The 19,129-nt window shown below is 37.3% G+C and overlaps 1 protein-coding gene across 1 annotated transcript in view; it reads right to left on the reverse strand.

Moving 5' to 3' along the window:
• Positions 1–458: 458 nt before the first annotated feature.
• LOC150086849 (histone lysine demethylase PHF8-like) overlaps positions 459–19,129 on the reverse strand; it is a 445,826-nt gene continuing 427,155 nt past the window's right edge. Inside the window, exon 21 of the mRNA XM_090371623.1 lies at positions 459–484. The gene's annotated coding sequence lies outside the window, so the exon portion shown is untranslated. The remainder of the gene's footprint in view (positions 485–19,129) is intronic.

Genomic DNA, 19,129 nt, shown 5'->3' on the forward strand with positions numbered 1-19,129 from the left:
GCTGCTCTAATAAGAACAAAGTAATAATTAATAACAGATGACAAGAATTAATGTGAAATAAAATGTGTTCTATAAAATATAAGGCAACCACTTTGTTCATTAAAAACTATTTACAACACAGATACTAACAGTCCTTCATGAAGTGGTTTTGCATACAATTAAAATAAATAATTAACAAAAAAATGTACACTTTGTCCATGAAATAATTATGAAGGCCTTCGTAGGAGCCAAGATGATCATCTTTACATGTTGTTCAGCACAAGAAAATTTTCTCAGATGAGCAATGATATGATGTTAAATGTCCATGATTATTTGTCTTAGTGTAAAACAAATAATCCTTTTCCATAGAGACGAAATGTACATGAGACAAGTCTCAGAAATGCTAAAAATATATGCCTAAAGATACCAGCTTCAGAACTCATATATACTAAGAACAATCACCAGATGTTCTTTAAATTGGCAGTGGATGTTTGATAACAATTTGCTGAAACAAAATAAAAAAATATGAAATTATGTGAAACTGTATTAGCTGAAGAAGTATATTTGTTTATAAGATGCAGATCACTTTCACTTTGTTCACATGTAATGCATACTAACTGAGACACTTTTAGAGGATTAAAATTAATTAAACAATTAAATTTTTATTTTATTAGAGACAGAAATTTCAAACCATTTTATGACCTGTACAGTGGCTTTCCTTTGAGAGTTTTAGCATATGCAACCTGATCAGGAATTACCCACAAATAAATGTATGTGTTCTAATGAATGACTACTCTTTTCATGTAATTTAACCAGTAATTTTTGTTATTTCCATCTTATTCTTTAATTATTATTTGAATGATAAATGGTGAATTCGTTAAAATTTATGACATGGTGTCAATGGAGCCCAGAACTTGCCTGAGGGCAGAGAACTAGAAGAAGAAATGGCAAAAGCAATATTCTATCATTTTGTTCAGTTCAGTATTATTACAGAGGGTCACCAACTAACCAAAAATGAATAATCACACTATCTTTTTTTTTTTTTTTTTTAAAAAGTTAACTATTGGGTGAACAACAAAAAGCAAACTATTTAAAGTAATAGAGAATGAATGCTATGTTTAAGCCATATAATAGTGGAACCAATTCTTCAATTTATATGAACACATTGTAGTGATTTGAGCTATAAAAACAAAATTGCATTTATAGAATTCTAATAAAGTTTCTTCTATGAAAAATAATTTAGTAAAGAATCAATGATCACATAAGCAATACAAAATAGACAAGTCAGAAATGGCACAACCCAGTATGAGAAAGGCTACTCCATTATCAAGCTAATTTCAATATAACAAGGGGAAAAAAAAAAAAAAAATTAATAAGTACCTATTGTACCATCTCTAGCTTCAATGCTCCTTCCTTCTATTTCTTAAACCTTGGACACAGCATATTACAAGAATAAAGGAAAGGAGTAAAATCACAAGAAACTGGACACATTAAATCAAATTTCCAAATAACCAATACATGTGAGCAGTGCAGAGGTAAATATATAAAACTTTGAGAGTTACTGTCAAGGGTATATATAGGCTTGGTGATTTAAACTTCCAGATATCAGGTGATTCGCATATACTTGAAACCGAGAATTTTCACTTTTGAACAGTAGCAGCTTATCTGTGAGAAGCTGGCCAAGCCCAACAGATAAACAAACTAATTAGATAAAAACTTTGAAATTAGTAACAAAAGACACTTATAATGGAGGATAGGCCCACCAACCTACCTTTATTTGGAACACAGGTCATGATGGGCTGGTGGGTATTAGCTATCACTGTTAACAGTTTCATGATGTCAGCAGTACAATACAGTTGTTTGTTATTTGGTTTTTAGGAGCATTAGCAACTAAGGCCATATTGCTCCAAGGATATGTGGTGGTCATTCCCTGACCTTTCCGCATCCTCCGTATTTGGTGGTCATGGGGTCGAACCCCGGTCTAATCAAGAAGCATGTGCTACGCACTGCTGCTCCTGCCCACCTGGCTACGGAGGCACCTTCAATACAGTTAGGCTCAGAAGTTGGAGCAGATCGTCTGAAGTCCTGAAAATATCTAATTTTTATACTCTGACAAGATGTCCTCCAGCTTTATATCTAGCTATAATTTGAAAGGGTGAGTATGAACAGAAATTCCCATGAGCTAAATTCCTTGTAATTAGCATGAAATTAAAGATCATGGTAACAAATATAGAGCCCCAAAACAAATTTAAATGGAAAGTTATCTTTCACCATCTCAGCTACTTTAATTGCATCTTACTAGAGCTGTCATACACAGTTAACATGGGTCACATTTGGCAAACCAAAAACTTGCAATCAGGTTTTTTTTTTTTTTTAATTTATTTTTTGGTCCTGGAATGTGCTATGAGGGTAATGCTATACTAATTACTACATGCAGGAGGGAAAATTGGCAAATTGTTAGGTCCACATATTTGGGAACAGGTACAGCATCAATGAAAATTTGCTTTCACTTCAAGGACATCAATCATTGCAAACTTGTCAACTTTTAGAAATTGAAAACTGGAAAATTTTTAAAAGAATGGATTTCAACCAAAGTAAGAAGAAAGAATGAAAAGTACATTAATTGCAACATCTGCTTTAATTTAATTAAAGCCTTCTAAGATGTTGATGTACCATTAAACCACCTCCACCAACTTTCAAGTTGTCATCTAACTGTCAAGTCGCATTAATTATATCAATAGAGAAAAAAAAAAAAAAAAAGAAAAAAAAGAAAAAAAAAAAAGAAAAAAAAAAATACACATTATATAGATAATTTAATTGCTTCTACTTACCTTTAGTATTTAAGGTTGATAAAAATAACTTTTTTATGTAAGGAAGTTATATAAGTATTACTATAATTATAGTATCTAGACACTAATGGTAGTGGTGCGCACACATACACAGCATCAATAAACTATTACTGCTAATAGTTTACTGATAGTGTGGATGTGTGTGCTAGTAGTTTATAGTTTATTAATGGTAGACAGTAATTTTTTTTACAATAAATTCATGTCCACCATTAAGACAGAGTACTGGATAAGTTCTAAGCACAAAAAGCATATAAAATTACTTTTTTTATGCCAGGAAATTGATTAATATTATTATACCTGTCTAAACTCACTTTCTCATATGAAAGAAATCACAGCATATTTACAACAAATTACTGTCCATCATTAAGATAACTGGAAAACAATTTAAAAATCTATCTTAGTGAAGATGAAGAAATGCATGATTTCAACACATCTTAAAAATACTTCCAATAGTGCAAGAGAACAGGGCTGGCTGATCCTGGGGAAATGCATGAGGATGAGTATGTACACTGTGGAACTGAGTCTGTATATGCAACTGATATTGTTGTGCTAGTATATCAGTTATGATGAAGCTAGGAACTCTTCTGGGCTTTAGCAAACTATATATGAAAATTTTTTGGACTAAATTAAAATATGAATTAAATATGGTGCAATCGATTAAATATGTATCAAATGAAATACTTTTACATTACGTATGAAAATTTCTGCTGACTCCTACTACATGAAACCAAGCAATTAAATTACAGAAAATTAAACAAAACAATGAAACTACAAAATGAAAGAAAATATGTAATGTTGCCTGGAATAATGTAAGGAAACTACCCAATCACCATTCCAAAAGCAAATACTGACACTCACTAAAAGAAAGAAGGAAAAGTTATACTAAACAGAAAAAATAACGCAAAAAAAAAAAAAAAGTTTTGAGAAACCATACTGATAACTTCCATCATTGAGTATCTATCACTGTGAATTCACCAATGTTTGCATTTTTGATATGATCTGCTTATTAATTCTGATTTCTTTCATTTGGCTTAATTTAATTGCTTGGTTGCAGATGGCAGGGAGCATCTCATTAAGTAGTAACTTGTTGTAGTTAGATATTTAATTTGTTAATCATTAGTATTTTTTAAGGGCCAGCTGTGGTCCAGGGGTAATGCATGTGGATATTATGCACATTGTGAGTTTGACTTGTACACTCCCAGAAAAAATTGCACATGCTACATCTCATGTTATCTGTTCTACTGGTATATCAGTGTACAAGAACGCATTTATGATGAATATGGGAACTACTAGTGCCTTGGGGGCTGTAGTGGAGCATAAAGAGAAATTTTTATAATTTCTTACATAATAGGAATTAACAAGTCATATGATGTAACAGGAAAATGCATATCATTATGAAATGCAATAAACCACATTTCAGTTATCTGATTCATTTATATGTTCTAAAAAGACTTAAATTTGTTTTGTTCTCACAATTATCGGCTATTGAAAATTTTGCATTCTGAAGGTGGGGGGGGGGAACCTGCAAATATACAACACCTCCTCTGACTGCAAGAAATTGTGTGCAACTATGAAATATGCATATATGTGATCAGCAGTTGGCCTGGGATTCATTTCAGGCATCTATGCTGAGCAATGAGAAACAGAGAAAGAGTCAACAGAATTTGAAAAAAGAAAAATGATAGTTGGATATCATAGGTAGAATGTCTGAAGATGCTATTGCTCAGGAATTAAACATTCAAATTACAAATTGGCAATGTGTTGAAGAAATAGAATCTCAGAGGTGAATGGGCAAAAGAAATGATCAAATACATAAAATACTGAATGATAGGAACTGACACCTTGAAACAATTATCTCATGTCTCTATCAGACCATACAGAATTTGGGTTTTGAACTGTGACAAACAGAGAAAAACCCCTTTTTCATGACACACAGAGAGCTGGATGCCACGAATTTTCAGGAAACAGCAGCAGTCCAAAAGCCTATGATAACAAATGCTCATTTCAATTGGCATCATGCACTGTACATTGAACATGGACAACGACATATCTGGGTATGCAGGAAACCTGGAGAATGCTTGCTATCTGAATGTCTCCAACTGTGAAGTTTGGAGAAGGTGACATGGTCCAGAGTGTTTCTTATGGCTCTGCTGACTGCAGTGCACAGAACTATGAAGTTACATGCTACACTGATATTCTTATCAAATCTGTATGGACTATACTGTGGAAATTTTATGGAAGCAGCCTGTCACAACACCTTAACCCAACTCCATGCTGTCATGTTGGAAGGTGTGGGAAAAAAAAAAGAAAAGCAAGAATGTGAGACACAACAGTTGTGTTTCAGCCATTTTTGGTCTGGCAGGCCTTCAGACCTACCTGATGTGATCAACATTGCAATTCATTGATTTTCTTCATAAGTTAAACATAACTGCTATCTATATTATACCATATATGAAATTTTTTTTAATAGAAACTTAGTTTTTACTTTAATCCCTTCTCCCTTAAAATTGATGGGTGTTACAGCAATATGACTACCATATTTGAATTCAGCAATGTTAAATCTACAAGAATCACCCTGAATTTTAACAGGGAGTGAAAAATGTTTTTTTTTTTTTTTTTTTTTTTGTTGACCAGTGTAATCAGATTAGATGGACTGTTTTCTCTTGTTGCCTCTCTAATGTACTGATGTAGAAAACAGTCATCGAATAAATCCACAAAAGTTCTGCTACTCTGTGACCAACCAGAGAATTCCAGCCAATATGCTATGTATTCTTCCTGTCTGATGAGTATACAGTAATACCCCGAAGTTACGCGATAGGTGGGTCCGACGAAAATCGCGTAAGTCGAATTCGCGTAAGTCGGGGTACAACTTTGCATATAAATACATATAAATTTTGCTTAATTGGGACCAAGGACTAACAAAAACACTAGTTTAGAAGAAAAATATTAATAAAATTGCAGTTCTTTATACATATTAATACAAAATATGTATTAAAAAAACAAATGACTTACGTTAAAAAGTTATTTCGATGGCTTCATAAAATCTAACAAATTCGTCTGACGACACAGCGCGTTCTTTTTTTCACGCAGAATTTCTTCGTAGCAAGCTAATAATTTTTTTATTCCTTGCTTTGTAGCTATAACGCGTTCTTCGTTGGAGTCTATGTTTTCTAAAATTTTTAAGCCCTTTTCAATTTTCAACCTGTCAAGTTTGCAATTGTCATGTGCTTTTCGCCGTTGCTTCATTTAGGCCTGTAGTACGTGCAATATCACATGGTCTTTCATTTCGCTCAAAGCGTTTCACAATTTCATATTTTTTTCTCTATCGACAGAGGCGGACTGGCAATAAGCCTTACCGGGGAAACCCCGGTGGGCCAGTGTGATTTTGGCCATAAACCATAGTATGAGGCCACTATAAATTTTCCCGGGTAAGAATTTTTGACCCAGTCCGCCTCTGTTTATCGATAATTGCTTTTCTTTTTCTCTCTGAATCTGCAGTGTCTTCACCAGGACGCTTCCTTTTTATTTTTAGGGAATAAAGCACAATTACAAAACGAGGAGGCACGCTTGATACGCATAAACAAAGCTGCGCGCATGTAGCAACTGAATAAACAACACCATAAAGGCAGAGATACACTATTAACACCTCACATTTCTAGGGGTTACTACCATAAAACAATAAAAATCCAGTTGCGTTTCTGCTAGTGGAATCTGTTATAAACTGGTAGTAAACTCGATCTAATTGCATTTGCGATTATACCGATAGCTGGAATTGTGTTGGTTTTTACGTTATTATGGTGAAAGTGTGTTTCCCCTTCACTGATATAAAAAACATAAAAGCAGCAAAGTTGAATTTTGTTCATCTTTCGCTCTCATTCTCCACCGTCGCACCGTATATCGATAACATATGAAAAACGACCTTGAAGATAGTGGGCGGCAGCGTTGCCAAACGAAAAAATCAGGAACCGCGTAACTCCGAGTTCGCGTAAGTCGGGGTAGCGTAAGTCGGGGTATTACTGTATTTGAATATGGAAAATGACTGGAGGATACTGATTGTGATGGGAAGAGATGTTGTGGTTTGAGAGTAGACTAGGTCCACTGGTCAGAGTGCATGGAACCACAAATGTTCCTGTCGATGTTCTCAACTATTTCGTATGCCTGCATTGTGGCAGTTTTGTGGAAGAGATCCTGACATCTTTCAATACAACAATGCTCAAAGTCATAAAGCAAGGTTTGCAAACATTGCAGTGGCCAGCCCTTGGTAAGATGAACATCAGTACATAAATATACATCGGTGTTTAGATACACCATAGATAACTCTTAATAAACTACAAAGTAGTTGTTGTAGGCATCATTTGCTGTTTCTCATATTGTGCTCTGCCTTCACGACGAGTTGCCATGATATTGCACTACTTCGAATAAGTAACTCTTCACTAATAGAGAAGACTATTGTTACTTATTCTCAGTTGAGTACCACCACCCAGACAGCACTGTTTCACGGCTATTGGCCGATCATCAGTGGGTGGGCAGGTACCCTGGTAATGCAGACATGACGACCCAGTTGTGAAGTTAATCACACAATATGAGAGATGCCAAGAGGTGTAGATGTCAATATTTAAAATAAATAAATGCACAAGGCATAATACTTTAAGATGATGCCTAAAATGATGCCTACAACAACTACTTTGTAGTTTATTAAGAGTTATCTATGGTGTATCTAAACACTGATATTATATAGATACCAAACTCTTAAAGTATTATGCCTTGTGCATTTATTTATTTTAAATATTGACATCTACACCTCTTGGCATCTCTCATATTGTGTGATTAACTTCACAACTGGGTCGTCATGTCTGCATTACCAGGGTACCTGCCCACCCACTGATGATCGGCCAATAGCCGTGAAACAGTGCTGTCTGGGTGGTGGTACTCAACTGAGAATAAGTAACAATAGTCTTCTCTATTAGTGAAGAGTTACTTATTCGAAGTAGTGCAATATCATGGCAACTCGTCGTGAAGGCAGAGCACAATATGAGAAACAGCAAATGATGCCTACAACAACTACTTTGTAGTTTATTAAGAGTTATCTATGGTGTATCTAAACACCGATATTATATAGATACCAAACTCTTAAAGTATTATGCCTTGTGCATTTATTTATTTTAAATATTGACATCTACACCTCTTGGCATCTCTCATATTGTGTGATTAACTTCACAACTGGGTCGTCATGTCTGCATTACCAGGGTACCTGCCCACCCACTGATGATCGGCCAATAGCCGTGAAACAGTGCTGTCTGGGTGGTGGTACTCAACTGAGAATAAGTAACAATAGTCTTCTCTATTAGTGAAGAGTTACTTATTCGAAGTAGTGCAATATCATGGCAACTCGTCGTGAAGGCAGAGCACAATATGAGAAACAGCAAATGATGCCTACAACAACTACTTTGTAGTTTATTAAGAGTTATCTATGGTGTATCTAAACATCGATATTATATAGATACCAAACTCTTAAAGTATTATGCCTTGTGCATTTATTTATTTTAAATAAATATACATACATATAAGAGCATCAATACATATATGTGACAGTCAATAAGTATTTACCCCGTACAAGCTAGTGCAACTGCATCATATTAGTACACAGCCAATTCTGAATTAGCAAATTATTTGCAAAAGCGGCATCATTTAAGTTATATCTCATATTATGAATACCTTCACGACGAGTTGCCATGGCATTGCACTACTTTGAATAAGTAATGCTTCACCCAAAGGAGAAGACTGCTGTTACTTATTCTCAGAGGATACCACCACCACCACCCAGACGGCACCGTTTCAGGCCTATTTGGCCCTTCTTTGGTGGGTGGGTACGCAAGTGATGTAATGATGGAAAAACAGTTATGAAGTATAACTTCACAATATGAGAGATGCCTGATGGTGTATAAGATGAATTAAGACTAAAATGCATTAAGGACTTATGCCTCAGGCTGCAAGAGAATTAGACCACGTACAAGTTAGTGCAACTGCATCATATTAGTACACAGCCAATTCTGAATTAGCTTTTGCAAATAATTTGCTAATTCAGAATTGGCTGTGTACTAATATGATGCAGTTGCACTAACTTGTACATGGTCTAACTCTCTTGCAGCCTGAGGCATAAGCCCTTAATGCATTTTAGTCTTAAGTATTTACCCTCAACCAGAGATATTTGAGTCAGAGATTTGAAACACTGTGGCCATGTTAGTTTTTCATTTTAGGAAAGAGGAAGAAGTCTGGAGATCAGAATTCAGGAAAATAAGCGGCAGAGTGCAGCAGACTTTCAAAGTCACATACCTAATTGCAAAGCGCACTGCAAGGGAAGCCTTGTGAGCATTTCAGCTAGGAGATGGACACCTTGGATAGTTTTCCACATCTCTTCAACTTGACAGCCTCTCTTAACTTTCCCAGGACATTTCGGTACTACTCCCCAGTGATACTGTTGCCTCTTTGGAAGTAATCTGCAATGTGACCTTGTTGGCAGAAGACAATTGAACCTTGGCTTTTTTGGGGCTTAGTGAAGATGAATGTTTCACTGTTGGTTCATCTTATTTTGTTTCTAAGTCATAGTGACCTAGCATTCATTTATCATTACAATTTGCTCAAAACAATCAACATTCTCTCTCTCTCTCTCTCTCTCTCTCTCTCTCTCTCTCTCTCTCTCTCTCTCTCTCTCCCCCCCCCCACACCAAAAGTTCCAATAACTGTGTAGAGAAACAGCAAATGCTCCACAGGAAACAGTGTTGTCTTTTACTGTTTTCTGTGGAGATTTTGAGGTGGTGTCAACAATCCCAGAAACAATCACCATACTATATTGGTTCCAGCATATGTTTAAGTTGCACCTTCGACATGGTGTATTATGGTGTAAACAGATCCACGGCTAATATTCACTTCACTTGCTATAAAATTTATAGTCACACATCTTTTTTCAAGGATTTTCTTCTTCCACTTAACCCACAACAGCAATAGGGTCTGCAGCTGGTATTGGTTATCCTTCTCTTGGGTCACCATGTACACTGCTTTGCCCTCACCTGAACTGTCTTTTCAAATTTTTCACAGTCTCATATTATGGGCAACCCTCCCCACAAAAAGCTTTCATCTCCTCATGATTTGTTTTGCTTCTTTGTCTTGCAAATGAAGAAATTTTGTAACAGACTAGACCTCAACCTTCTCCAGCATACCACCTCTTGCTGTATTCATGGCTCTAGTTTGGTAACCAATGGATCTAGAAAACAAATAAATATACATTGTTATGAGACTTAGCAGTATATAATAGATAATATCAAATCCTCAATTCAACTATATTTAGGTGAGGATAAACAACTGTTGACTGCTTCTCATATATAGTCACTTTCATATATGCATCGTATCTATACATATCAACATGAATATGAATATACACAAGACATTGGGGGGGGGGGGAGAGAAAAGATGAACATAAAGATCTTACAGAAGTGGGAAAAAACTGATGTGTCCTATAGATGAGGAGGGCTTACTAATAGGGATTTTCCCTATAGTAAAACAGATTGAAATGTGCCGTACAAGTGTGCGTACGCGTGCGCAAATGTGTGTGCATGCATGCGTGTACTCTGACCTTGGCTCATGTTATTCTGCCTGATCCAGGGATTAAGGTAGTAGAATCAATGCCTGTGGAGGTATTTACAATTTTGGCACTTATAATCTTGTGATTGCCATGGCTGCACTTCTGCTAGGATTGATGCTGTGCTTTTCTTGCCAAAAAATCTTCAACTACAGCTGGCAGTATAAATGATACTGCTGTATTCAGCCATCTTGTCAAACAATCTTTGTTTTGTCTCTCTTATATAATTTGTACCAGTCTGGCATGGAGCTTAGAATAAGATCTCATTCTTGATTTTGAACCATAGGTATAGACTGGTAAATAACTGGAGAACTCAGAGAAATGATTTTAGCATTAGCATTAGAAGAGGCATATGATGCAAGAAAGAAAGCTTATGCAGCATCAGCCGAAATAAAAAAATAATAATAATAAAAAAAATCCACTCCCATTTCACCCTTCCGTTCATTCGAAATACCTGTCCAGCTGAGCCTTAAATTTCTTTAGGCTATCCATTTCCACAAGGGATGGAAGTCTGTTATACCAACCAACTACCCACTGGCTAAAGGCAAATTTCTGCACATCTATCCTACATCTGTCTTTCCTCAATTTGAATTTATGCCCTCTCAGGTGATTATTCTTAGCAAGAGGAGGAATCCCATCGGCATTGAGCATGCTCAAACCATTCAAGGCTTTATACCTCTATCAGATCACCTCGCCGGTGTCTAGTCTCCAGACACTGTAATTTGCAAAACTTAAGCCTTTCTTCGTAAGAGCAACCCTTTGTCCCATTCACTAATATTGTTGCCCTTCTCTGTACTCATTACAGCAGCTCTACATCCTTCTTGAAATGAGGCCTCCAGACCTGTATACAGTACTCAAGGTGTGGCCTGACCATTGCCTTATAACAAGGGAATAATCACCTGCTTATCCCTGCAGAAAAATTCCTGTATATCATTGACAAGACACCATAAGCTACACTTGCAGCCCATCTGCACTGCTCAGAGAACTTCATATCTGCCTGCACAATTACCCCCAGGTACTTTGCATTCTCTACCACTGTCAGTGTAGTACCAGAGTTGATATGTTGCTCTGGGGTTGCTGTTTCCCATATGTAGTACTTTACATTTGCCAATGTTAAACTTCATCTGCTACCTCTCAGCCCATCTGCTCAACCTTTCCAGATCCTGTTGCAGCAGCATAGCATCAATAGTGTCCTGAACAACCCTGCCAACCTTTATATCGTCTGAAAACTTGGACATTAAGCTTGATATACCATCATCAATATCATTTATAAATACAGAAAACAACAATGGACCCAACACAGAACCCTGAGGGACTCCACTAATAACATTAGTCCACGATGAGCAGTGTTCATTGATTACCACTCTCTGTCTACTCCCCCTCAAAAATCCCTTTATCCATAGCAGCAACTTGCCTCCAATGCCACACTGCTCCAATTTGTTCAGCAGTCTTCCATGTACAACAGTATCAAAAGCCTTTCTAAGATCCAAATATAAAATATCAAAGTTATTCCCTGCATCCAGTTCTTTTGTGACTGCATCACAGTATCCAATCAAATTGGTCAGGCAAGACCTTCCCTTAACAAAACCATGCTGTGTCCGAGCTATAACTGAAGTCTTGTCTAGCTGATCCTGCAGTGCTTCTTTAACCAGTGCCTCCATTAATTTTCCTGGAACAGAAGTTAAATTCACAGGACTATAATTATTTGTGTCAGCCTTTGATCCTCCTTTGTGAATTGGAGTCACATTTGCACATCTCCATGCTATGGGTACCTCCCCTGAGTCCAAAGAAGGGTTTGCTTACTTCCTCTGTTGCCTCCTTTAATATAAATGGATAGATCCTATCCACCCTGGGTGCCTTTTTTATGTTTATCTTCAACAATTTCTCCTCCACTTTCCTCTGAGTTATTAGAAAATCATCTAGCTCACTGCCAGAGTTTACTTCACCTCTGGCATTCCCCTTCCTGAATAACTCCTCATGTGTGAATGTAGATGCAAAATACTCATTTAGTTTGTTAGCCACCTGAGCAGGATCCTCAACTGTTGAACCATCAATATCCAGTGGACCAATCTGATTCATCCCTTTCCTTCTAGAGTACATAGGTAAAGAACTCTTTTCTGTTTTTCTTTGCATCCTTTGCCAAGGATTTTTCATAATCTGCCTTTGCCTACCTAATCTCCTTTGTGACTTGGTTACAGCATTAATTTATATGTATCCCATGCATTTTTCTTCTCTGCTATATGTCTCATTAGTTCATCTGACATCCATTTAGGCCTAAACCTTGAACAATATTTCTTAGTTGGTATGTAAAGCCTAGTAGCTTCCAAGATAAGTTCTTTGAATGCTTCCCATTTTGAATTTGCTGTTAGTAACATCATCAGTTGGTCCCACTGTATAGAATTTAAATACTGTCTCAGACAATCATAGTCAACTTTACAACAAAAAGCAAAAACCCTTCCCTTTACCCCCTGATGGTAGTTACCTCTTTGAGTAAATCCCACTTCAGCACACTGTGATCACTGCCACCTAGTGGTTCCTTTATCTGCAGATTCTTGTGTAATTCTTGTGATTTGTGTAACTGTTGGAAATTAATCGAGAATACGGAATTTTTTTTCACAGTATAGGAGGGAAAGGTCATAAGTTTGTGTACAGAATGATGGTAGGGAATGTTTTAGAGAAGAAATGTTGACAAAGGTCAGATTTTAGTCTTTTAACAACTCCTTGATTTGGATACACAGAGGTTTATTTGCAGTCTAGTGGATATTTTATAAATTCTCTCATTTCTGTTTGCCAAATATGATGATTGAGTGTAGACTATAGCATCAGCAAAAAAAAAAAAAAAAAACACCCTTCCCATTTCCTCCATTATTTCGCTCTAAAAGTCAAACTTTCGTCCAGTTTTTTTAAAAAAATTATTTAAGCTATCAACTTCCACAATGACAGATGGAAGTTTGTTCTAGCAATCAATCACCTGCTGAATAAACGAAAATTTCCACACATCTATTCCACAACTCTCTTTCCTCAATTTCAATTTATGTCCCCTCAGGTTCTTAATCTGAGCAAGTGGAAGTATCCCATCAGCATTGAGTATGCTCAAACCATTCAAGGCCTTATACACCTCAGTCAGATCACCTCGCAGGTGCCTAGTCTCCAGACACTGTAATTTGCAAAACTTAAGCCTTTCTTGGTAAGAGGTGGGTGAACCCCCCTTTGTTCACTGCACTAATCTTGTTGCCCTTCTCTGTACTCGTTCTAGCAACTCTACATCCTTCCAAAAATGAGGTCTCCATAACTGTATGCAGTACTCAATGTGTGGCTAGCAAAATTCCCATATATCATTGACAAGACCCCACGACCTGGTCTGGTAGATTATCTGCACTGCTCAGAAAACTTCATATCTGACTGCACAATTACCACTGGGTCTTTTTCATTCTCCACTATCCTGAGTAAAGTACCACACAGTTGGTACTTCATTCTGGGGTTATTGCTACCCATATGCAGTACTTTGCATTTGTCAATGTTAGACTTCAGTTGGCACTTCTCAGCCTATATGCCCAACTTTTCTAGATCTTGTTGCTGTAACATGCTGTCATTAACAACCATGCCAACATCTGTATCATCTGCAAACTTTCATCAATACCATTGACAAATATACAAAACAACGATGGACCCAACACCAAACCCTGGGGGACTCTACTAATAACATTAGTCCATGAAAAGCTGTATTCATTGATTATCACTCTCTGTCACATCTCACTCAACTATCCATTTATCCATACCAGCAACTTGCCTTAATTCCATACTGCTCCAATTTGTACAGTAGTCTTCTGCTCCACTTTATACAGTAGTCTTCTGCTCCAATTTGTACAGTAGTCTTCCATGTGCAACAGTATCAAAAGCTTTCCTGAAATCCAAGTATATCATATCAAATTATTTTTTGCATCCATTTACTTTGTGACCATAGCATCCAATAAAATTTGTCAGACAAGACTTTCCTTTAATGAACCCATGCTGTGTCTGAATTATAACTGCAGTCTTGTCTACATGATCCTGCAAAGCTTCCTTAACCAGTGACTCCATTATTTTCCCCGAACAGAAGTTAAACTAACTTCTGTTAGTTTATGTAATTCTCTCATCACTCATGTCTGTAATTACTCATGTCACCCTTTGTGATGGGGATACATTTGTACATCTCCAGTCAGTGGAGACTTCCTCTCAGTCCAAGGGTGCTCTCCTAATTATGGCTTAGGGTTTGCTTACTTCCTTTAATATAACTGGATAGATCCCGTCCACCCCAGGTTCCTTTCTTATGCTTAACTGCAACAATTTCTCCTCCACTTTCCTCTCAGTTACTACAAAATCATTTAGTGCCCTGTTAGAGTTTGATAAAATTCTGGTCTCCACTTCTCTAAGTGGAGACCAGAATTTTATCAAATTCACACGTGAGGAATTCTCATTCACACATGAGAATTCCTCATGTGTGAATGTAGATGCAAAATACTCATTCAGTTTTTCAGTTACCTGAGCAGGATCATCAACAGTCGAACTACCAATATTAAGTATACCAATCTAATGCATCCCCCTCATTCTAGAGTTTACAAAAGTAAAGAAATCTTTGCTGTTTTTCTTTGCATCCTTTGCCAAAGATTTCTTGTAATCTGTCTTTGCTTGAGTAACTTCCTTTGTGACTTGATTAAAGACTACTTTATATCTATCATAGGTTTTTGAATTGCCTGAAAATTTATATGCATCCCATGCATTTTTTTTACTCTGCCACATCTCATTAAATCATCTGACATCCATTTAGGCCTAAACCATGAACAGTATTTCTTAGTTGGTATGAAAAGCCTAGTAGCTTCCAAGATTAATTCCTTGAATACTTCCCATTTAGAATTTGCTGTTGGCAACATCCGTTGGTCCCACTGTATAAAATTTAAAAACTGTCTGAGAACACTGTAGTCACCTTTACAAAAGCAAAAACCCTTCCCTTTACTTCTGATGGTAGTTACACCTTTAAGTAAATTCCACATCAGTACACTGCGATCACTGCCACCTAGTGGTTCCTTTATTGCAACTTCTTAGCATGAATAATCACTGCTGGTAATCATATCAAGAGTATCACTCCCTCTAGCTGCCTCTCAAACATGCTGCTGCTGTAGAAAACATTGTGTACATGCAAGTATACATGCACTTGTTCTTACTATTAGTTATTCTAACATAGCCCATGTATTTACTTGTTCCTTGATGACTCCCACCAGTCCCTGAAATCCCCAGCACCTTGCTTTTCAGGCTACTACACATTCTAATAGAAGCAGTGCAAGAATCACTTTTACCTTTGCCTGCCTGCAGCTACTGTTAATCTATTAGTCTGTGGAATTGCTCCAAGCTAGCAGTTTTCCAACCCAACCAACACTGCCTTGATATCATCAGCAAATATTCTTGCATCCTTTCTATTTAAGTGTATCCCATCCCTGTAAAAGCAGTCTCTCCTGTTAACAAGCACAGACCACATTGAGAAAAATTCTACCACAGGAGCCTTGCACAATTTCTCCAGTGCTGAATTGATTGACAATGCTCTCATCACATGCTCCCTCTTATCATGGGAAAAATTGGACACACTTTCAAATTTAGCCCTAAAGAATAAGCACAACTTGTTTGTAGGTTACAGCAGTGCAACTTATACCGGTACCGGACCATTTATCCGGAACTTTTGAAACCGGCTAGTTTTGAATCTGGTGGGTTTTTTTTTTTTTTGAGAACACTGTAGTCACCTTTACAAAAGCAAAAACCCTTCCCTTTACTTCTGATGGTAGTTACACCTTTAAGTAAATCAATTTATGCCCCCTCAGGAAGTGAATGCAGGTGCGGAATATAGCAATCAATTGCACACCAGTTTCAGTATGACAGCTGCTGTCTACACTTGCTGCTCTACATTTTTGTGATTATTTCTTCCAATTTATTATTTAATACCATGTCTAAAAGGAAACATTTTGTGCTCAGTATATGGAAGAAAGTAGAGTTACTTATCAGACTCGATAAAGGTGCTTCAGTGCAGCATTTGAGTGAGGAGTATGGTGTTGGTACATTTACTATCTATGATATCAAGAAACAGAAAAAAAAGTTGAAAAAAAGCCATGAATTAGGGTTGAATTTGAAAGTGTCTGCAATTCTGCGCAGACACGATAGGAGGGAGTATATGATGAGAGCTTTGTCGATCAATTCGGCCCTGGAAAGACTGTGCAAGGCTCAAGGGGTAGAATTTTTTTCAGCCTGGTCTGTATTGTTAACAGAAGGGACTGCTTCTACAGGGATGGAATACACTTAAATAGAAAGGGTGCAAAAATATTTGCTGATGCTATTGAGGCAGTGTTAGGTGGGTTGGAAAACTGCTAGCTTGGGTTTTTGATTTGATTTGATTTTTTATGGCGCATTGGCAGCTAAGGCCATAATGCGCCAAGCTAGCTTGGGGAGGATACAAGGACTAATATATTAACAGTAGCCACTGGCAGAGGTGAAAGTGATTCTTGCACTGCTTCTATTGGAATGAGCAGAAGCCTGGAAAACAAGATGCAGGATACTTCAGAGACTGCTGGGAGTCATTGCGGTAAAGGAAACACATGGGTTGTGTTAGGGTAGCTAAGAAAAAGAACAGGTGCATGTATAATTGCATGTACACCAATGCTAGGAGTTTGGTAAATAAATTTGTTGATTTTGAGGTATTGCTCAAAGCATCAAAGGTGGATATTGTTGGGATATCAGAGACGTGGTGTCACACAGTTATAAGGAATGTAGAACTGGAATTTGGTGAGTACAACGTCTACAGAAAGGATAGACAGGATAGAAAAGGAGGAGGGGTTATGCTATTAGTTAAGAAACACATAAAATCCAAGGAAGTGAAGCCAGTCGACATCGCTGGACAGTGCAGTGTCGAGTCAGTTTGGTGTGACATAAGCACTGGGAGATCAAAATTGAGAGTAGGAGTGTGCTATAGTCCTAATGACTCTGATGAGTATAATAAGAAACTGTACAGGGAAATAGAGTGGGCCAGTAAATCAGAGAGTTATATAATGGGGGATTTTAATTTCCCAGATACTGACTGGAATTTGTGGGTTGGTCACTCACACACTAGCAAGGCTTTTGTGGATTTATTGAATGATTGTTTTCTACATCAGCATGTTCGGGAGACAACTAGAGGGAGTAATATTCTTGATTTGATTTTCATTAGTGATTCTTCATGCATTAAGAATCTGCAGATAGAGGAACTACTAGGCGGCAGTGATCACAGTGTTCTGAAGTGGGATTTACTCAAAGAGGTAACTACCATTAGGGGTAAAGGGAAGGATTATTGCTTTCGTAAAGGCGACTACGATGGTCTGAGACAGTATTTAAATTCTATACAGTGGGACCAACTGATGATGTTACCAACAGCAAATTCAAAATGGGAAGCATTCAAAGAACTTATCTTGGAAGCTACTAGGCTTTACATACCAACTAAGAAATATTGTTCAAGGTTTAGGCCTAAATGGATGTCAGATGAACTAATGAGACATATGGCAGAGAAGAAAAATGTTTGGGATACAAATAAATTAACACGTAACACAGAAGCCTATGATAGATATGTTGATCTGTAACCAAGTTACAAAAGAGGTTAGGCAGGCGAAGGCAGATTATGAGAAATCTTTGGCAAGGGATGCAAAGAAAAACAGCAAAGAGTTCTTTACTTATGTAAACTCTAGAAGGCAGGGGATGAAACAGATTGGTCCACTTGATATTGATGGCTCAACTGTTGATGATCCTGCTCAGGTAGCTAACAAACTAAATGAATATTTTGCATCGACATTCACACATGAGGCGAATGCCAGAGGTGTATTCAACTCTGGCAATAAGCTAGATAATCTTGTAATAACTGAGAGTAAAGTGGAGGAAAAATTGTTGAAGATAAACAAAAGAAAGGCACCTGGGGTGGATGGGATCTATCCAGTTATATTAAAGGAGGCAGCAAAGGAAGTAAGCAAACCCTTAGCCATAATCATGAGAGTTTTCCTTTACTAAGGGAAGGTACCCATAGACTGGAGATGTGCAAATGTGACCCCAATTTACAAAGGAGGATCAAAGGCTGACACAAGTAATTACAGACCTGTGAGTTTAACTTCTGTTCCTGGAAAATTAATGGAGGCACTGGTTAAAGAAGCACTGCAGGATCATCTAGACTAGACTTCAGTTATAGCTCGGACACAGCATGGTTTTGTTAAGGGGAAGCCTTGTCTGACCAATTTGATTGGATACTATGATGCAGTCACAAAAGAACTGGATGCAGGGAATAACTTTGATATTATATACTTGGATCTTAGAAAGCCTTTTGATACTGTTGCACATGGAAGACTGCTGCACAAATTGGAGCAGTGTGGCATTGAAGGCAAATTGCCGATATGGATAAAGGGGTGGTTGAGGGGGAGAAGACAGAGAGTGGTAATCAATGGACACTGCTCATCATGGAATAATGTTATTAGTGGAGTCCCTCAGGGTTTAGTTTTGGGCCCATTTTTGTTTTCTGTATTTATAAATAATATTGATGATAGTATATCAAGCTTAACGTCCAAGTTTGCAGACGATACAAAGGTTGGCAGGGTTGTTAAGGTCACTACTGACGCTATGCTGCTGCAAC

This window comes from Mastigoproctus giganteus, chromosome 4, assembly GCF_048544385.1.
Source record: "Mastigoproctus giganteus isolate SK-2022 chromosome 4, ASM4854438v1, whole genome shotgun sequence".
Classification (NCBI taxonomy): domain Eukaryota; kingdom Metazoa; phylum Arthropoda; class Arachnida; order Uropygi; family Thelyphonidae; genus Mastigoproctus; species Mastigoproctus giganteus.